This window comes from Stegodyphus dumicola, chromosome 4, assembly GCF_044657685.1.
Source record: "Stegodyphus dumicola isolate Sdum_Otavi_A_Nest chromosome 4, ASM4465768v1".
NCBI lineage: Eukaryota > Metazoa > Arthropoda > Arachnida > Araneae > Eresidae > Stegodyphus > Stegodyphus dumicola.
In genome coordinates this window covers 79,645,064-79,653,551 of record NC_140771.1, presented here as the reverse complement: position 1 = coordinate 79,653,551, position 8,488 = coordinate 79,645,064, and positions in this window count along the sequence as shown.

Sequence of the window (8,488 nt, the reverse complement as noted above, 5' to 3'; positions counted from 1 at the left end):
TTTGTTGAGAAACACACAAAAAATGGATACGTAACACTTGAAAGTTTTTGTTCTTCTCCCAACTTGGGACTTAATAGAATATGGACCAGCATAATCAACACCGGTGACTGCAAAAGGTCTTGATGGTTGAACTCTGGGCGAGGGTAAATCACCCATTATCTGGGTCACAGTCTTGCCTCGATTTCTAATACAAGGAATACATCTGTGAATAATCTTTCTCACTACGCTTCTCACCGAAAGAATCCAAAACTGCATTCGTAAAGTGCTTATTAATAACTCTTGACTAGCATGCAAATAATTGACATGGTAATGAGTTACGATGAGATTAGTGGCATGTCCTTTTTTTGGAAGCAAAATAGGATGTTTGCTATTTTCAGGAATGTTTGCATTTTTTAAGCGACCACCGACTCGAATGACACCTTCTTCATCAAGGAAGGGAGTTAATTGTATTACTCAGCTGCTCACACCTTTTAATTCTCTCGATGTTTTTAAATAAGAGAGCTCTTGAGAAAAATATGATTCTTGGACATTTTTTATCACTGTTTTTGTAGCTAATCGAAGCTCATCGGTTGTCAGAGAACCTCTCAAACGATTTTCGGAGAAGTTTCGACAGTTGTAAATAAATCTTAGGCATAATGCAACTGTACGACGTAATTTTGTCCAAGATGAATACCGTTTAAAAATATCATTTTCCTTTACCGCACAAGATACTGAAATGCAAGTTTTTCTTTCTTCTCTACGAACTCCTTCATAATCTACATCAGCAAGATGTTCCCTGTCAGGACATGGTTCGTAATCTTGTGAATATAACCAAGTAGGTCCAATGAACCATCGCTCACACTTCAGAAATTCTGCTGGAAACATTCCTCTTGTACCTGAATCAGCTGGGTTCCGCTTTCCATTGATATGGTTCCACCTTACATTAGGAATTGTATTCTGTATTTTAGCAACGCGGTTTTCAACAAAGGGAACCCAACGGTATGGTTCTGCAGAAATCCAGGACAGTACAACAGTTGAATCTGTCCAAGCCAAAACTTTACGTATAGGAAACTCTAAATGTTCTAACACTGATTTAAGCAAATTCACTAACAAAACTGCGGCGCATAACTCTAATCGAGGTCATGATTGCACTTTCAGAGGGCCAACTCTTGTTTTTGATGTTAAGAGTGTTACTTTGATGTCCAAATTACGTGACACTGAACGCGCAAATAAATTGCTGCACAGTAGCCTTTCTCGAAGGCATCACAAAAAGCACAAATATCAATATAGTTCACGTCAGGAATCAAAACAAATCTCGGTATTTTTAATTGTTGAATAAGATGTAAATCATTTCGGAAAATCTTCCATTTGTTAGCAATCTCATCACTAACAGGTTCATCCCACGATAAATGGAGTTTCCTCATGTCTTGTATCAAGATTTTGACATAAATAATACAAGAAGCAAGCCAACCCAATGGGTCAAATATTTTCGCTAAATCAGAAAGGATATCGCTTTTAGAGTATTTAAACTTTTCACCAGAAATGGATACGGAAAAGTTAAAGCAGTCTTCACGGGGGTTTCAATTAATTCCTAAAACTTTTATTGAGCTATCGTCTTGAATTTTCATAGCCTCAGAATCATTTCTCAACTCCTGGGGTATATTCTCTAACAATGACAAGTCATTGAATGATCATTTACGCAGAAGAAATCCTCCACGTTCTAACATTTGCAAGAGTTGATTTACTAGATTTTTGCACTCTTTAGTGTTTTGAGCACCTATCAAACGATCATCTACAAAAAAATTTTGAAGTACAGCCTTCGAAGCTAAAGGATAGTTATTCTGCTCATCGTAGGCAAGTTGGTATAAAGCACAAGTAGCCAAATATGGAGCCGAGGCAGTGCCGTATGTGACAGTATTAACTCGAAATTCTTGAATAGGATCACTTGGACTGTCCCGCCAAAATATCCTTTGAAAGTTTTTATTCTCTTCATTAAGTAGAATTTGTCTAAACATTTTCATGATATCAGCTGTGACAACTACTGGGTAACATCTGAATTTGATCAAAACTGGAAACAGCTCTTGTTGTATTCTGGGACCTGTCATCAATATGTCGTTAAGAGATAGTCCTGATGAAGACTTACTAGTAGCATTAAATATCACACGTATTTTACTCATAGAGCTAGATTCCTTAATTACTGCATGATGTGGCATGTAGTATGCCTGACTTGGGGACTCACGGGCTACTACGGACTGGTTCCATGTGCCCGAGATCCAAGTATTCCTTCATGAAATGTTTATACATATCATATGTATCAGGAGATCTTAAGAGATTTCTCTCTAAAGATTTAAATCTTTGTAAAGCAAGATCTTTAGAATTACCCAACCTTGAAGGGTTATCTTTAAATGGAAGTTTCACTACATAACGACCATTTTGATCACGGAAGTGTGTTGTTTTAAAGAACTCTTCACATTTTTTATCTTCACTTGAAATACGTTTGACTTCAGGAATGGAGTCTAAAGACCAAAATCTTTCAACTAATTCGTTTGTATTCAACTGAAGATTATTCACTGTAAAAGTGTTAGTTCGATTCGAATCATCAGTAATAAGTGTTCCCGGAAATGATCCAACCCAACTGAGAACAAATTGCAAAGAATAATGATTCTCCTCTCTTTATGATGTCTCCCTTAAGCATAGTAAAAAATACATTTACACCTAACAAAATATCTATAGGTTTTCTTTCATAGAACTTAGGATCAGCTAAAACTAGATCGTCAAAATGATCCGCAATTTTAGCAGGAAGCGACACGTTAGGCACATCTGAAGTTATCCTTGGAATCACGAATGCATATGTTCGGAATTTAGAATTTGACTCAAAGTGCGGGGTAAAAATTAATTCCACTTCTCCACTTGTTACATTGTTGAACGAACCAAGGCACGATACTTCAATTTTTTTTGTTTTTGTTAAATCTACCTATCTTTAGTTTACTGACATACTCTTCACTTATAAAGCTGGCTTCACTGCCACAGTCTAGTAAAGCCCTGCAAGAGATGGCTTTACCATTGGAATCACTAACTTTTATGAGAGCAGTACACAGTAATACACGTTTTGATTCACCTTTAGAATAACTAAATTGTCCTGTACATGTTGTGGCATTTGTAACGACTTCATTCTTTGGTAAGAACACTTCGGCTCTGGGGGAGAGTGAGGACGTTTGTTTTGGTTTCTCATTTTCACTAGTTTTGATATTTCGATCAAAATGAAGAACAGTATGATGAGGTAACTTACACGTCATACATTTATGTAAACTATGACAGTTTTTCACTAAATGAGGCTGAGAAGATAAACAATTAAAAATTTTGAAGTACAGCCTTCGAAGCTAAAGGATAGTTATTCTGCTCATCGTAGGCAAGTTGGTATAAAGCACAAGTAGCCAAATATGGAGCCGAGGCAGTGCCGTATGTGACAGTATTAACTCGAAATTCTTGAATAGGATCACTTGGACTGTCCCGCCAAAATATCCTTTGAAAGTTTCTATCCTCTTCATTAAGTAGAATTTGTCTAAACATTTTCATGATATCAGCTGTGACAACTACTGGGTAACATCTGAATTTGATCAAAACTGGAAACAGCTCTTGTTGTATTCTGGGACCTGTCATCAATATGTCGTTAAGAGATAATCCTGATGAAGACTTACTAGTAGCATTAAATACCACACGTATTTTACTCATAGAGCTAGATTCCTTAATTACTGCATGATGTGGCATGTAGTATGCCTGACTTGGGGACTCACGGGCTACTACGGACAGTTTTGTGTTAAGTTTGTGTTTCTTAACAAATTCGATTCTTTTTTTGACTTAAGTTTAAAAACTTACCACATTTGTGAAGAGAATGATCTTCCTTACACATTACACAATACACATTACACAATAATACAAGGAGCAAGCCAACCCAATGGGTCAAATATTTTCGCTAAATCAGAAAGGATATCGCTTTTAGAGTATTTAAATTTTAGAGTATTGTTTTTACTCGACACTAAAAAAGTTACTTTGGAATTAGAAAATTTTCTAAAATCTTTAGATTGGTTTCTACTATTCTCAAGGGTTCTAGCGTGGTCTTTTAGAAACTCGAGTAAATTATCTAAAGTACCTGATTCATTTTTTTTTTCAAAGTTCTTTCCCACCAAAATTTTATGTTTTTATGTAATTTCTCAGTTATCAGATAAACAAAAAGAACACCAGAAAGATCAGAAACTTCTAGCTTAAGAGTTCTCAAAGAGCGTACACATTCATTCACTACATCAACACAATGTAAAATAGCTTGAGCTGAATCAGAAACATTTGGCAAATTAAACATTTTATGGATTAATGCATTAGTTAATTCTCTTTTATTAGAATAACGTTGTAAAGTTGCGCGCTTCCAACCTGCACGCAACAAAGTGGTGACTGCTGAAAACTGGAAATTAGACAGAGTCTTGAGAAGGGTTTAAGACCCTTTTTATTCAACTTTAGAAGTTACAAATGCGTGCTCTTGACGCTCACAAACTACGCCGACCCGGCGGTAAAATAAAAATAAGAAACTAAAAAGAGATACTAACAAGTAACTAACTACGAGGCTCTCTAAACGTAACTAACCTCACCGCGTTTTACAATACCGCTGATAATTCAGCAAACTCTGAATATTACGTTGAAAGATTAAAAATTTGCCGAGGCAAGCACACAGGCCGAAACGCGTGGTTCTTCAATTTCTAACTAGCCACCTCCACACTCGTGAAGCAAGAAAGCACACCTTCGAACTCGTTTCCTTTCTATTTAACTCAGAATACTTCCACTGATAATTTGAATCCTTGCGCGTTCTACTAAAATTTACATACTCTGGCATTGGCAGTTCCAGGGGAAAGTAAGGCTTGACAGGAAAGATAGTTTAAACTTAAAATAAATGTTAGTTAAAATAAATACAAACCCTACAACGTTCCTGTAAAAGTTGCAACGCTATATCATAATTAGCATCAGAAATAGGAATTGACTCAATAATAGACAGAGACTTTTTTTACAAGAAGCCTTTATTGAAAATTCTGACATTTAGAAATATTCGGATTGTTACCTACACTAGCCTTAAAAAGATCATAGAAACTAATCCACTCTTCTCTATTTTCCCCTGTAAAGGTAGAAAGTTCTAATTTTGGTAATCGAACGTCAGACGAATTTACTTTTGCTACACTACTTATTTCGATAACAGAGTCACTGGAAAGTTTCTGTAACTTTTTATTTATAGTTATCCATAATTCATCTAAAGTTTCTTGTATTGTTTGTTGTTCCGTAATGAATGTATCACAATCTTTTTCAGGTCAGAACAAAAATATTTCCTCATAAATACAACGAAGCTCACTCTTAAAAGCATTTAGTTTCGTTTCGAAAAACTTTACCTCTAAAATTTCTGCTTGTTCTAAATTCGAATTTACCTTGCCTTTAAGCGTTGTTATATTGCTTTTTAGAACCTTCTTTTTAGTTAAAACTGGTTTCAAATCAGCCACTATGAATAACAATAAATATTATACTAACAACTCTAGCAAAAGAAGATGAAATATTGGAACGTACTCACCCCAATGTTGAGGTTTCTACGCTACACCATGCTACGGGAATATTCCACAAATCGAAACTGATTTCACCACAGATGCCACACGCATAATCCGCAAATCGAATCGATAGTACACTAAGCTGATTATTAATTCACAAATCAAAAGTGATTTAACTTGCAAATATTTGAATAAATCACATCATATCCAAAGCTCGCTAACTCTTCTCTCCGGTCGCTACGGACCAGGAATGTTAAGAATAAGTTCACAAAAAAAGGTAAGCGGACTGTAATATCACTTGTTTATTTTACATAACACTTTCAAATAGAAGAATGCCGTCTACGTGACGACACAGCACACTTCACTCTTAGCACTGTAGCAATAAAAATAAATAAATAAAAATAAAATAAATAATAACAAAAAAAAAAATACAAATCACATAAGTTATGAGTTGAAAGTTCGTTACCATAGCAACCAGAATTGAATCATCAGGCAGCAACGCCATCTATTGTTGCAAAGACACACTAGTAATTCGTTTGGTAACAAAAAATACTAAACAGGCACTATAATTTTAAATATTTCAGATTATTTTACAAGGCTTATTTGACTCATCGTTTGTTTTGTTATATCTTTCCGGTATCTGTGCTGGTTCGTTTACTTTCAGAAAATTCAAAATAAACTATTTTAAGTAACGAAGGAGAATCTAAGTTTAGAGACAGAGAGTTTGGGTATCTTTAACCAAGAATTACTAAATTTAACCATTATACTCAGTCATTCTTGGATTAATTAAATTTCCGAAGGTTAAGTTTATATGATCAATAATCTTTTTACAGCTGATGAATTAATTACTTATTTGTATGATGTGACATTTTGCAATCCACCATAGTATTGTTCCATCAGCTGTAGCAGAGTTTTAAACAATTCAGTAAACAGAGAGCTCGATGCAACACTACCATAAATCATTTTGAGCTCAAATGTAAACCTTGATATGAACGTCTTTGCGCCTTGGGACAATATTCAAATATATAATTATTTGTTTATTTACTTTACCTATGAAGACTGATAAAACTAGGGCTGTGTACTTATAATAGAAACAGAACTCCTGAGCAAGGATGGAATATAGGCGCATATCAAATCGATTGCTTCCAGCGGTGCACATTGGACTACGTTTCTGATGAAACAGCTAAATGGCCGATGTGTTGCTGGCTATTCTCGACTATTGGATAAATTTAAAAATGTTCCGCCATTTGAAACAACCACAAACTCTTGAAAAAACACCTTTTAATCAAAAACGAGTACTGACTTATGAAAATTTTTTGTTTTTAATTTGTGTCTCCAGCAGATATTTGGCTCCTTTCATAAATGCTCAGGAGTGATAAAGAGTTATATACATACAGTGGGCTCCCAAAAGTGTTCGTACACTTATGATTTTCATTGAAATAGCGCTCTATCCATTAATTAAAGGTAAACTTTCTGAATGAGAGTTTCATAATAAGATCTATAATCTATTCGTAACAAAATTACACGAAATATTTTTAAAATATAGCGAACCTTTTTTTTTAAAAAATTAATAATAAAAAAATGACAAACATTTTATCTCGCAAAAGTCTTCGTACACTTCAAAAAAAATCTGGACATATTAGTAAATATTTTCATTTTCGTTAAATTAATATTTTGTAGGATATCCTTTAGCATCCACAACAGCTTTTAAACGTCTGGAAATATAATTTTACTAGTTTTTCTTTTGTAATTTCTGTATCAATGTTCATCCAATCTTCCATCATGACTGTTTTGAGTTCGCTTTTCGTTTTGATGTCGTGTTTTCATACTCTAACCTCCAGTTCTTTCCAATTGTGTTCTATGGGGTTTAAATCTGGCGACTGAGGTGGTGCTTTCAAAACCTGTGGACAATTACAGACACCACAAGCGAACGATGAGAGCCGTATGCTTAGGATCGTTATTATGATTAAAAATAAAGTTGTTTCCAATACCCAAATTTTGGGCTGATATTTTTAAATTGTATCTTAAAATATTTAAATAAAGAGAATGATTCGTTTTATGCCATCAATAAATACCAAATTACCTAGTCCTGATGCTGCCGTACCCCCCCCCCTCCCCACACACACAACACCATCGCCATGCTTAACTGTTCTAAATAAATTCTTAGAATGAAGTTCCTAATTTTTTCTTCTCCATATAGTTATTCGACCATCGGAACCAAAAATGTTAAATTTGCTTTCATCAGCAAATACGACATTTTTCCAGTACGTTTCGGGTGTATTTATCGTTGATTTTGCGAATAAAAGCCTAAGCTTTCTGTTTTTCTCCCTAACAAAAGCCTTTTTACGGGTAGAACGCCCATGTAATCCAGCTTCTCTGAGAACTCGTCGAACAGTTTCAGATGAAATTGAAGTAGAAAACTTTGCATTAAATTCTGCAGAAACTTTTACAGCACTCAAACGTGGGTTTTTCACAGATTATCTAATAATAAATCTCTCATCACGTTTAGTTAACTTTCTTGATTGACCTTTTCTTACCTTGTTTTCAATCTGATTTTCTTCTTTAAAGCGTTTTATCACATACTGCACTGTAAAATGGGATAAATTAACTAATTTAGCGATATTTCGAATTGATTTACCACTACTATGGTGAAAAATTATCAATTTTCGAATGCTGTTTGTAATTTCTTTACGACTGCGACCGATTTTTCAATAATAAATAGAACATTATGAAGTAAAGAATAAAATATTAAAGCAAACGATTTTTTAAATGCCACCACAATGCAAAAATTTAAAAAAGCGGCAAACGATAATTCTAATTTTGTTTTTATCCAAAAATATTTCAGTGTACGGACTTTTCTGAGAGAAAATTTTTATTCTTTTTTATCATTAATTTCTTATAAATAAAGTTTCGCTATATTTTAACCCTTTCAC